The sequence below is a fragment of the Hemiscyllium ocellatum genome, chromosome 18 (assembly GCF_020745735.1).
Source record: "Hemiscyllium ocellatum isolate sHemOce1 chromosome 18, sHemOce1.pat.X.cur, whole genome shotgun sequence".
NCBI lineage: Eukaryota > Metazoa > Chordata > Chondrichthyes > Orectolobiformes > Hemiscylliidae > Hemiscyllium > Hemiscyllium ocellatum.
In genome coordinates, this window is record NC_083418.1 from 22,102,775 (window position 1) to 22,117,276 (window position 14,502).

Genomic DNA, 14,502 nt, shown 5'->3' on the forward strand with positions numbered 1-14,502 from the left:
TAGGGGTTGTATGTTTGGAAGGTTCTATCTAAGGAGCCTTGGTGAATTTCTGCAATGCCATCTTCTACTGAGCGTCTGTGGTGGAGGGAGTGAATGCTTGTGAATATAGTGATAATCAAGCAGGCTGCTATGTCCTGGATATTATCAAGCTTCTCAAGTTTGGAGCTGCATTCATCCAGAGCAAATAGGGAATATCCTATTAAATTCCTGACCTGTGCACTATAGTTGGTGGACAGTCTTTGTAGAGTCAGGATATGAGATACTTACTGCAGTATTCATATTCTCTGATCTGCTCTTGTAGTCAAAGTATTTAAACGGCTGATCCACTTCCATTTCTGGTCATAGTAGCCCCCAGGACATTGTAGGGGGGATTCAATGATTTCAAGGGGTGATGGTTAGATCATCTCTTATTGGAGATGGTCATTTTTCTGACACTTATATGGCATGATTGTCACTGGCCACTTGTCAGCCCAAGCCTGGATATTGTCCAGACCTTGTTGCATTTGAAAATGGTGTGCTTCAGTATCTGAGGAGTCACAAGCAGTGTGCGATAATTGGCAAACATCTACACTCCTGACCTTATGGTGGAGGGAAGGTCATTGTTGAAGCAGCTGAAGACAGTTGGGTCAAGGACACCACAGTGAGGAACTCCTGCAGAGTTGTCCTGGAGCCGAGATGACTGACCTCCAACAGTCATGTTTCTTTGTACTTGCTATGATTTCATACAGCAGAGAGCTTGTCGCCTGATTTCCATTGTCTTTAGTTTTACTAGGGCTCTTTGCTGCTTCACTCTGTCAAATGCAACTTTGATGTCAAGGGCTGTCACTCCCACCTCACCCTCTGGAATGTAGTTCCTTTGTCCATGTTTGAACCAAGGCTGTAATATGGTTAGGAGCTGAGTGGCCCTGGCAGAACCTAAACTGGGCATCACTGAGAAGGTTATCGCTGAACAGCTGCTACTTGATTGCACTGCTGATGATACCATCCATCACTTTACAGATGATTGAGAGAACAATGATGGGGTGGTAGTTGGTTGGACTGGATTTGTCCTACTTTTTGTGTACACTGGGGCAATTTTCCACAGTGTTGGGTCGAGCCGCTGGTTTAACTGTATAGGAACATCTAAGTAAGATGGGCAGCTAGTTCTGCAGCATAGGTTTTCAGTACTGTTGTTGGAATGTGGTCTCGGCCCATAGCCTTTGTAGTATCCAAAGCTTTCATGTGCATTGAATCGAATTGTCTGAAGACTGGTCAAGATAGGTCATCGACTTGGTACTTCTGGTTGAAGATTGTTACAAGTGCTGCTGGGAGGGGCAAAACATGATCATCCACAGGTGGTTTCCTGACATATGCTTCAGCTGGTGCCATGAGATTTCATAGGTTCAGTGTTCATGTTGAGTAACTCCTAGGGATTTCCTTCCAACTGTGCCACCACTGACACCTGCCCATGAGACAGCTCGTGCACAGAGATACTATTGTCTGGTTCATTTTGTGTAAGGTATGATTCCTATAGTATGACTATGTCAGGCTTTGCTTGATTAGTCTGTAACATAGCTCTCCCAATTTTGGTACTAGCTCCCAGATACTAATGAGGAGAACGTTGCAGGGTCAACAGGGATATGTTTGCTGTTGTCATTTCTGTTGATCCAGCTAATTTCATTCTTTTCTTTAGGTTGGTTACAAGTGAATAGCTTGCTAAGCCAGTTCAGTGTCAACCACATTGCTGTGGGATCAAGGATTATAGGAAGAAGATAGCAGAATGGGGTCGAGAAATATATCAGCCATGATTGATGGGCTAAATTGTCTAATACACTCCTGTATCCCATGGTCTTTTGTGTCGGGAGTTACATGTAGGCCAGACCAGGTGAGGATGGCTGATTTCCTCTCCTGAAGGGTCTTAGTGAACAAGAGAGGTGTATATGACAATTGTCCCACAGGTCATCATGAGATTTTTAATTCTAGATTTTTATTGCATTCAAATTCAACCTCTGCTGTGATGGGGTTTGAACCAAAGTTGTCAGAACATGGGTTTCCTGCATCCCTGAGTTCAGTGACAATACCACTAAAGCCATTTCTTCCTGCAATTGCTACAAAGTTGCTACTTTTGGACATCCAACTATGGAATAGCCATTGCAAGAGACATAAATGGGAACTGGAAACATTGTGAGTTTCTAACTTCATGTTCCCAGCTTAGTATAGCACTTGACACTTGTTTTATGACAGAGATAATGTCTTTTTTTCTGTTTTGAACAGAAATTGTTCTGTTGCAAACCAGATAAAATCCTGAAGTGGTTGCCATAGGAGATTCTGGATTAATATGAAGGTTGGCACAGACATTTTAGGATTAATATTTGCCTGAGAATGGAATGCTGTTTATTTCAGTGCTGAAAATATGCAAAACATTCCAAGCATAATCATTTTTAAACAATGTTTTCTTTCCTGTCATCTAAATGAATGTCCAAGTTGTAAGAGTAGCTAATATACATGGTAATTTGTGGCATATTTTAATAATCTACTTTATAATTTGCTCTCCCTCTGCTGCAAATTATTTACCTTGGAATGGATTAGTGATTCATACATCATGAATTGCAATGAGGGACTTCTTAATTACAGTTCGTGAATAATCAATGATAAACATTCTTAAATAAAATAATCGCTATCCCTTGTCATCAGTGAGTGGATTGGCAGTAATTCAATTCCACACTTCCATCTCATACAGCAGAATGTCTGTAATGGGGAAACAATGAGAATGTAGCTATTTATCTCAACTTTTGCAATTAAGAATCTGTGGTTCTTCCTGTGTGTTTTAAATGGAATGGTATATGTTTATTCCTAATGAGGGGAGAATGAAGGCTCCGGAAGTTGTTTAAAAGAAAGACTTTGCAGGATCAGTAGGGATATCTTTGCTGTTGTTGTTCCTGTTGATTCAGGAACATTGCCTTCATATTATCCATAAGTGGCAAACTGGAAAATACAACTTATAGCTTACTGCGAAAATCGATCTTGCTAAATAAAATTCAATGCTCCTCAAGATGATGTTGAGAATGCAGCATATTGAGCTTATCTTCAATTTCACCGCAAAGAATCTTGGCAATTTCTCCTCCTGAAACAAGTGTTACAGTAAAAGGGAAAAGCAAATTGAAAGCAATGTCACATGAGAGTTCACTCCTGCTAAATGACCAATTTGTCTGAACTAAACCAGTGGACCAATAGATTAATTCTAACAGAAGAGAGAGCACCAGTTTCTAGACTTCTTCTCTATTTTGTTCCAATGTTTAAAACGTTTTGAAGGCAATTAAACTCATCTGTTTATTGGACCAGGCAGTGAGATACTTGTGTTCCACGAATGTCAGCTGTCTGACTCCTAATGATGCATCCTGCTCAACAGCATCAGTCAGCCAGCACTGACAGTCAAAACAGTCAGTAGAACTTTACATTCAGTCTCTGAAGCAAAGGTTCAGGGATGTTTAAAAATGGAGAAAAAAATTAAAGCGCTTTGTAACAATTGATTGAAATGTCAGAATGTCGGGTGGCCTAACTGTCAAACTCTTGTTACACTCGGTGAGCAAAGACAAATGGCACACTACATTGACAGGGTTAAGTGGTAACAAAGTGCACTGTTGGCTCAATGTGCATTGTTGCATTGTTGTCTAAACTACTGTGGAGCAATATTATCTGTCTCACCACTTCTTCTTCAGCTCTCATGAAAATACTTTGTCAGGGTCTGAATAAAGGTTGGCACATTTTCCATGATTTTGCCTATTGGATACTGATGTTATTTGCAACATGATGGCCTATTCCACAGCTCTGTGGTCATTGGAATCTTAAACGGCAAGGCAGATCCCATTTGTCTAAATTAAGCAAACAGCATTCTCATCCAAATGTCCATTTCTATTTCTTTACTGACACAGTGGAGAAGATGTCAGCAGCAAGATGTGGATGGCGTTGCCAGTGGCTAGGAGAAATAGAGAAGACTGCACATGCTGGAGAGTCACAGTTGACAAAGCATGGTGCTGGAAAAAAAGCACAGCAGGTCAGGCAGCATCTGAGGAACAAGACAGTTGACATCTCGGGTATAACCATTCCTGCTAGTGAGCAGGGTGGTTAAGATAGGTCTTGGAGGAAGTAGTGAAGGTAAGGATCAAGAAAGAAGGCATTGGTTATTAAGGACAAGAAATGCAGTACAAATGAGGAATACCGTCAGGAACAGAAGCCCATGTGATCAGGTGGTCTTGGTGGCTATGAACAAATGAGACGGTAAGTTAATAAAAGATGCCAAAAAAACAAGAACCAAAAAGCTAGTGTGAATTTGGTCAGTTGCCCCATCACATTATTAAAATTATATTTTCTTCAAATTAAAAGCAGATTCTGAAACATTTTACTGGCATCATAAAGGGCAGTTTTCAAGCACCTTTATGATGATGGTCTTGGTAGAGTGGTGGGGCAGTGAATTTGAAAACACTGTCATAAATGGGCTTAAGTAGAATTCAAAACTGGAAATCAGGCTTTTGGTGATTTTAGGTGATGGGGGCAACTTTATGTTGCAAAGCAAAATGTCCTCGATAGGTTTTAAAAGGCTATAGCAAGGTTAGTGACACAAGGTATGAAGAACAACTGAGGGATCAAGATATAGGGTTGATTCACCAATGGCAGGAAAGCAATTGTGAAAATGCTTTGATTTTGTTGTTAGATTGTACATCAATTTATATTAAAGCTGCATTTTAGCAGGGACTATCAGGGAAAGGATTTTTCTTCATCCTCTAAAAGAGGCATCAAATACAACAGTAACATTCTCAGATTTAAACAAATATGGATATGGTAAGCTCAGTAAGGTCTGGTTAATTAAAATTGAGTTGTCTTCAGTTCAAAGCAAAGCCTAGCGTGTTTGACTGGTATCATGAGGTGCAACTATCAGGCATCTTTATGAAGCGCATGGAGAATTTTTATTTGAGATGGGAGCAGTGAAAATTTTGCCATAAATAGGCTTAAAACAAAATTCAAAATTGGAACTCAAGTTCCTTTGGCTTTTAAGTATATTGGATAGGGAATTGGGCAGAATAGATTAATTGTCATTGCATCAGCAAACCCTATTTGGAAAATGTTCACCTAATTGCTATTAGTCAATGTAGGGTCGCACACAAGTACAGCAGCTTCCCAAACAGAAAAGGAGGAATTGGCAAAATCTAATTGGACAGTTGAATTGGTTAGCTAGATGCCATTTCTAAAGTATTAGAGTTGACTACAGGTATGAAAAATCCTAAACGGGAAGATATTTTAGAGGCAAACAAAATGTTAAAAAACATTTAAAATGATGAATTGTATTTTGAAATTTCCATCATTGAGCAATGCCAGGAACATGAAGCTTATTGTTTTCACTGATGGCTCTTATGCAAATCTCTGAGATGGGTTCTCAAGTGAGGAGGATTTATTAGGTATCCTGGGGGGAAAGGAGGGAAATGTTGCCAAAAATGAAGCTTAAAAAAAATCAGAACCATAGTTAAAAAGTATCTCAGTGGCATCATTTCCTCTAAGCTGTGTGTGTGTGTGTGTGTGTGTGTGTGTGTAAAACAGCTCCAAGGTTCTGTAGTAGGGTGAGGGTGATCATCATCCAAATCCACTGCCGTATCTGGACCTCAGAGGCCTTTTGAAAGGGAATGCAGCTTAGCAGCAGAGATTGTTGCTCTGAGTGAGATTCTAGTTATGGCATTTTTCATAATGAAAATATTGGAAGAAATTCAGCAGCAATACCCATTGAGTGCCACATCAATAATAAGTCATTATGAAATAATATACAGAGGAACCTCGATTATCCGAACGAGATGAGTAGGCACTATTTCATTTGGATAATCGATTATTTGGTAAATCGATTAAATGGTTTTCCTCTGGGGCTCGGAGTTTTTAAAGTCTGCTCCCCGTTCAGGAGACAAGGCAACAGCACACTGTGCGTGAGCCCCCGCCCGCCCACTCCAAAACCCTGTCCAAACACCGCCCCTGCCCCTCTGATCACTCCCCAACGCTGCCCCTACCCACCAGCCACCCGCCAAACCCCATCCAACACCATCCCCGATCCTCGCCCCCTGCCCCCCAAACCCCATCCAGCACCATCCCCGCCCCCCGCCCCCTGGGTCCCCGGCTGGTCCCCAAACCCCATCCAACACCGTACCCAATCCCCCCCCCCCCGCCAACACCACCCCCACATCCCCCCAGCCCCTCCGGCCGCCCCCCAAACCCCATTCAACACCCCCCCCGCACCAACCCACCCCCGACACTGTCCCGACCCCAGACCCTGTCCAACACCGACCCCACCTCCCTCAACACCACGCCCTGTCCACCCTGACCCCCGTCCATCACTCCCCCAAACCCTATCCAACACTGCCACCTGCCCCCCAACAATGCCCCCGTCCCGTCCCCCCACCTTCCATCCCCACCGCCCCCCTCCCCCCCCACCGTCCAACATCACCTCCCCACCCTCTCTCCGGAGCAGCTGTACTGGACACCAACAACAAAACGGATGCTGCTGCTGCTGCTGCCGCGCGCGCACACACACACACACACACAACTTTTTACTGCAACTTTTTGACGGGACAATGTTGGAGAGATTATGTGTGGAAGGGGGGCGGGGGGGTTTAGGGTACACCCCTGTGTAGAACATCAGGGAAAGTGTGTGGAAAAAGAGAGGGCAGGAGGTCAGTCATTTGAAGACGGTGCCTATTTAATCACTGTAAACAAAAGACTCGATTCACTGTTGGAAACATGTCTTTGATGTAATGTTTCTATAAGGACATTGAGATCTCCTTCGGATAATCTGATATTCGGATAAACAAGGTTCCTCTGTATACTTAACAACTTGATCATATGGGTCAATGGGCCAAGAGATGGCAGGTGGAGCTTAATTTAGACAAACGTGAGGAGTTGCATTTTGGTAAGGCAAACCAGGGCAGGTTTACACAGTTTACACAGTTAGTGGTAGGGCCCTGGGGGGGTGTTATTGAACAGTGAGACCTGGGGATGCAGGTGCACAGTTCCTTGAAAGTGATAGGCAGGGTGGTGAGGAAGACGTTTGGCATGCTTGCCTTCATTGGTCAGAGCACTGTGAATACGAGTCGGGACGTCATGTTGCAGCTGTACAGGTCATTGGTAAGGCTGCTATTGTGTAGAATTCCAGTCACCCTGCTACAGGTAGGATGTTGTTAAACTAGAAAGGGTATAGAAAAATTTACAAGGATATAGCCAGGAGAGATGGGGATAATCCAAGATAGAGAATAGGAATAAATTGTGGCTGTAAGAGCTGATTTTTTTTAGGTATTTTAGGTGTTGGAGCTAGGAACAGTAATTACTGTTTTATATGCTGTTGCATTGTTTTAGAACTTTGGGAAAAAAAAGCAAAACTTTAAAAAGGAGGAAGAGAGTCAAAGGTAGAGACGCAATTCACTGTTGGAAACATGTCTTTGATGTAATGTTTCTATCAGGACATCGCGATCTCCTTCGGATGATCTGATATCTGCACAACTACTTTGCTGTTTGAGTTCAAGTACCTCTGGATGTCAGGGTGCATCTAAGAAAAATTAACAAACAGCGAAATTCAAGCTAACCTTGAAGGAACTAAGAGCTCACAGCACAGGAGCATTGTTTTTAAGTATAATCTTGCAGCTCTATTTTCTTTGTAAATCTACAATAGTTTTGAGGGTCTTTGAAGGTTTGAATTGTACTATGTTGTGAACACAGAGGTAGAAAGGCTGTTTTCGTTTGACTGCCTGTCTCCATGTCATAATAATTAATTTATCATCAATCTGAGCTACAAATCTTCTCAAAAATCATTAACAACTCTTTTAAGATCATGGAATAAAGTCTCAAATGAATCTGAAGACTTGTCAATTCATAGCAGTCAGTTTAATTAGTACCACTTTCCTATATTTGCGATTTCACTAAATTCCTCCACACCTTCCACTTCTTGATTTACAGTTATTTCTGCAATGACTTTTTCTGTATCCCTTGTAATGAAGACAGAAGCCAAATATGTGTTCACTTTGTCTGCCATTTCATTATCGTCTGTTATTATCACTCCATTTTCCACATGCATTTAACTTACTCCCTTGCCACTCTCTTCCAAAAGTCACTGTGGGTATACCTGCATCACAAAACTGGTTTAAAAAGCCAGTTCATCCTATTTGCTTAAGTGCAGCTGAGGATGGTAAGCAATGTTGGCCCAGCTAGCTAGGCGCACATACCATGAACAAATAAAAATAAACCAGGAGAAAATATTGCAACAAAAGAACAGTAGAAAGTGAAAAATATTTGAAGGAGTAATCAATGGAATTCAAGATAAACAGATTTCTCTAATAGCCAAGACTGACTGGACCAATTATGGGACACCATGGCTGAATAAAAAATTAAAGGAAAAAAATGGATTTGAAGATAAAGGCTAAAAAGATATTTAGGTCCTAAAGGTGAGTAGAATAAATGGGAAAAGAAGAAAAAGCTATCAGCAATGCAAGGAGACATTAGAAAATCAATTAATCAAGGAATGAGAAAAGATACAATGGTAGTTAATAGAAATATAAATAACAAAAGTAGAGTGCATGTAAGAAGAAAGATGCTAAACAATGAGCCCTCAGGCAACTGTCTGTGTGGGATTTGCACATTCTCCCCATGTCTGCATGGGTTTCCTCCTGGTGCTCTGGTTTCCTCTCACAGTCCAAAGATGTGCAGACTAGGTGGATTGGCAGTGCTAAATTACCCATAGTGTTCAGGGATATGGAGGATACATAGGTGAATAGTCATGGGAAATGCAGGGTTACAGGGATAAGGTAGGGGGAGAGATCTGGGTGGGATGCTGACCAGAAGGTCGGTGTGGACTCATTGGACCAAATGGCCTGTTGCCACACAGTAGGGATTCAATTCTATAGTAGAGAATATCAGAGAAATGGCAGAAATATTAATCACCTCAATTTCTAATAAAGATGGCGAAAAAGATATTCTATGACAAGAGGAGCTTAAAAATATTATTAATGCATTTAGGAGAGAACAGCAGAAAATAACTGGCAAACTAAGATAGGTAAGTGAAGAATAGACCCTGGTTTGAGATGGAATATATTCACAGATACTTAAGGAACGTAGCAAGGTGGTAGTAGAAGCACTCACTTATATGTTTAAACCTTTCATAGAAAAGGAATAATACCAGAGGACTGACAGACAGCTAATGTTATTCAGATAAAGATATAAAGGAAAATTGAACACAACAAAGGATGCATGAAGGGCTTCTTGATCCTTTACGTTTTTGTCTTTCCTGTCAAGAGGAAAGACGATCAGAATCGAAACCAAAACACAAATGACTTCATGACAACTCCCACACACCCCCACTCCATGAATCCACTTATCCACAAACACCACGCCCCCATCATTCTGCATTCCAAAATGCAACAAAATGAAATGAAATCAGAAAATACTTAGCAGGTCAGACAGCAGTGATATAGAGAGAAACAGAGTTACACTTCAGATCAATTACTTTTTGTCACATTGCAGCTGTGTTCTGTAAATAGAAAAACAGGAAAATAGAACTTAACATATACACAGACATGTACATAAACACACAACTTATATATTCAATGTGAGCAGTGGTTTTAATGTAATGAGAGATTGCAAGAGACTTATAAAACAGAGTAAAACTGAGATAAATAAGAGGTACTGGGAGATGCTAAAAGCTTCGGCAAAGAGTTAGATTTTATGGAGCTCCCTAAACGGGCAACATGAGGTGTAGAGACAGAGGTTCAAGGAGTGTCTTTCAGTGCTGAGGGCACAGCCAGCATTGATGGAACAATCGAAACCAATTTATGCTCATCAATTGACTATGTAGATACAATTGAGCTTTTTGGAGAGACACTTACACAATAAAGATAGATGGTGTCAGTGCACACGCTGAATTTGATGTATTTCTGTATGATGCTGACAAGGCACAGCATACAGACAAAAGATAGGAATGCATCAAGGCTAGAAGCTAGGGTCATGAGAGGTAATAATAGGGAGCATAAAAAGAAGTTACCGCAGGTGATTAGGGTCAGTGCTGGGACCACTGTTCTATTTTACTACGTCTAAATATGTTAGATCTCAGCAGAGAGAGTAGCATTTCAAACATTGCCAATGATGCAAAATTTGAAGGAGGGCAAATTTGAAGTTGATATAATTGACTACAGCAGTACACAGATAGACTCGAAGGATGAGCAGACAGCTGATAGATAGAATTTCATATTGAGAACTGTGAGGTGATACATTTTGCATAAAGGATAGGACAAGGTCTTACAGACTTAAAAGCACAATTCTAAAGAGTGCAGGAACAGAGGGAGCTGGACCTGGATGTGCATTGATATTTGAAGGTTGTCTTTCTGAAAAAAAGAAATTAAAGCCAGGGGCTTGCAAGGAGATGTAAAACAGTGGATACACTCAGAGATTTGTGCATGGGATAGGGGTTGGTGATGTCGCATAAAATGTGTTATAATTGTGTAATAGGCTAATGACACATATACATCATAACAGGAAGTGGTGCAATGTTACATCATCTTGCTGCTTCTTGTTCCTCATTGCAGAATGACATCACAGTAAAATATTTCTGAAATGAAATTATTGTTTCCTAAACTCAATAAACTGTAAACGTCCTATCGCAGCATGAGAACCAGAATTTCATAAACAGTACTTCCTCATTACTGGTGCATCAGTAATGATTTTTATACTTAGGCTCCAGGAGAAGAACAATAACTTAAAGCCTTCTGACTCAAAGATGAGAGTATTGCCAACTGAGCTGCAGTTTTATAAGAGTATGTAAAATAGGGGCACAAATGGATCACTCAGCCTTTCAAGCTACTCCATCATTCAATAAGATCATGGTCAATCTGATTGTGCCATGTATTCCACTTCCCTATCTGTCTCCTAAATCCTTGTCAGTGAAAATATTGTTAGACTCAGCACTGAATATATTTGATGACCCAGACTCCAGAGTTCATTGATGAAGAGAATTTGAAACAATAATGACCCTTTTGAGAACATAACTTTCTCCACATCTCCATCTCAAATGGGAGATTCTTCTTTTGAAACTGTGCCCTTAATTCTAGACTCCCCCACAAGGTGAAATATCATCTCAGCAACGGCCCTATCAACATATCACCCCGACACCATATGTTCTTATCTTGTGTAGTAATCCCTTATGTCCCATCTCATTGAATGCATTTTGGACATCAAAATACAATGCAATGTACTGGTTCCCCTTTATCTACCATGCTTGTTACTTTCTCAAAAATATTAGGCAAATTTGCCAACACAATTTTCCTTTCATAAAAATCATGTTGGCTCTGTGTGAGTGCATTATTATTATATTCTAAAATTCTTGTTGTTTGTTTAATAGGGTATTCTAGAGTTTTCACAATGATGAACATTAAGATAACTGACCTGAGCAAGATTTGGAGATGCCGGTGTTAGACTGGGGTGTACAAAGTTAAAAATCACACAACACCAGGTTATAGTCCAACAGGTTTAATTGGAAGAACAGTAGCATTCGGAGTGACGCTCCTTCATCAGATGATATCAAAGCTAGTGTGCTTCCAATTAAACCTGTTGGACTATAACTTGGTGTTGTGTGATTTTTAACTTTGACCTGAGCAATCCTGTGTATCTTGATGGAATTCGGGGACTATCATTTGTTTTCTCTTCCAAACTCCTGGGACTTGTTACACACTTATTTTTGGAATCATATTGAGAATAATATTCATTCCAACTTTCAGGGAGGTTAGGAGAGCAGAGGAGAGAATATGGTGCATTTAGATATAGATTGGAATTATTCAGAAAAGGAAGATGCTTGGTGCAGAGGGTGAAAGTGTAAAGCAGTAGTTCAGTGCAAAAAAAGCATGGTGCTCATTGAACATAAGTTAGATGACCAGGATTTTATAAGTGAGGTGAAAAGCTTGCAATAACATGAGGTGCTCAATCTGCATATAAACACACACACACACACACACACACACACACACACACACACACACACACACACACACACACACACACACACATTTTAACCTTCTTAGTGTGATTTTTAAAAAATTATATTGGTATATAGGTTAGACAATTTAGCAGCTCATTATTACCATACTGTTTGAGTAGAGCCATAAAACACACTGAATATTGACTGGGGATTATACCAGAACCAGCAACATGCTTAAAGAATGATGGGTTTGACGTGAGGCTGCTCTGCTGGGTCAATTAATTAATGTATCAGAACATTGTGACACCGTGAGGTTACCATTGCTCCTCTGCTGGCTGAGATGAGCTTCTCATCTTACGTCGGTCAGCTAGAATGTCATCAACTTTCACTTATATAGTTCCTGAGTGTGATGATATGTCCTAAGATGCTTCAGAAGAGCACAATCAACTGACACAAGCTAAAGAAGGATAAATTGGAATAGCTGTTTTAAAGGATCACCTCTCTCCAGATGAAAAGTGCTACTGGAACAGCGCCTGGGTGAGCAGAGTAACTGAGAGTTTGCAGGAAGTGCAGGATCCATGCTTGCTGGACATTAGGACATTGTAGGGGCAAATACATGAAGCAGCTATTTGCAAACACCAGGTACACTTGCAATTTTTTCATCGCATGTTTGCTATGTATAGAGGGTGAAGGTGCTAAGGGGTCAGTTGCTGGTCGAAGGTGATTTGTTAAATGCCTTCAGCCCTTACAAATTGAATTTGGCCACCTCAAGAACATGGAAGCCAGCAGCAATGACGTTACAAAAAGGCCAGTGCTGGCTGAAGGGGATCCATTATTCATTCAACTTCCAAGGGTCCTGTGCAAGCCACTCAACATCGCTTCGTTATCTATCAGGAAGCTGTTATGATGGACTCTATGGAATGCAGTGAGAGGTTGAGCATTTTGATGCAGTGCTGGGTGTTGGGGCACAGCTAGCAATCCCTTCTCGATGACAATGAGTAGACCTCTCAGCCAGAGCAGCACTTTCACCAAGTTGCTGCAAAAGCCATGCCTGAATATGGATGTACGATGGAGAATGTGTTAAAGGGACAGCAGATCTCACTATCTGCAGAACTGTGCTCATCCCTCATCTTCAGGGTACACCATCAATGACTGCTCTGAGATCTAAGAAACTCTTTTGCTCCTTTTGTTCCTATTGTAGGTCTTTTCCAATGACAGTGAAAGGCCCCACTGTCAAGGGGATGTTGGACTCTGTGGCTGCTTTCCAAAGAAAGTGAAGATGGATGCAAGAGGTCCAGAGCCGACTGGGACCTACAGAGGCTGAAGGGCACCCGGCTCCAGGAGAGGTGGCTGCCACTGAATTGCTCAGGTTGTGTGGGGTACGCAGGGAGGCCCAGGGTTTTCTGGCTCTCGGTCCGCTTCCTGGGAATGAGTGAGGAACATGACCAGCACAGCTCTGTATGTCTGGAGGTGCTGCCCTCTCACAGACATTGTGAAAATTACTTATGCTCTAAACATCTGGATTTTTCCAGGGTCAGTTGGGTTCATTTTGTTTCCTGTTACCAGATCAGTGCTGCAGCCAAGGCAGTGACTGGACATTGAATCCTTACAGTGTGCAAACGGCCCCTTCGGCCCAACAAGTCCACACTGACCCTCTGAAGAGTAACCCACCCAGACCCATTCCCGTACCTTAATCTGCTATATTTACCCCTTACCAATTGGCAATTTAGCATGGCTAATTCATCTAACTTGCACATCTTTGGACTGTGGGAGGAAACCAGAGCCACCGGAGGAAACCCACTCAGACACGGGGAGAATGTGCAAACTCTGCACAGTCACCTGAGGCTGGAATCGAACACAGGTCCCTGGTGCTGTGAAGTAGCAGTGTTAACCATTTAGTTACTGTACCACCCCCAGATTCAGAAATGTAGCTGGCTTCTTCCAGGTACAGGGTGCCTGTGACTACACATAGAGAGGGACGTATCACCATGTTGCAGAATTCATCAACAGGAAGGGGTTTCATTTCATGAATGTTCAGGTGATCCATGATCACCATTACCACTTACTGTACCCTGGCATTCACACATCCGTACACTGGAACATTCCCATGTACCTGATTTGTTTGAGGCCTTGCAACATTGGTTCCTGGGGTGGGGTGGAGGAGGGGGTGTGGCAGTGGAGGGGGGCAAGGGCTACCCAACTGTGACCTTGGCTCACAAGGTCAAAATCATACGACACCAGGTCACAGTCCAAGAGGTTTATTTGAAATCACAAACTTACAGAGCCTCGCTCCTTCTTCATGTGCCAGCAACACACAACCCCCACTGACCGATGCAGGGATGCTGTGAGGCAGCAGTGCTAACCACTGAGCCACTGTGCCACCCACCTGGTTCCAATAGGTGCGAGCTGGGTGCAGCAGAGAATTGAAGACTGTGAATTATTTCTTGGTCATGATGCCGAAATCTAGCTTGCACGACGGGATTGAACTTCAGTCCCTCCTGGTTTTGTTCGTGTTTCTTTAAATTTCGGTAAATCAA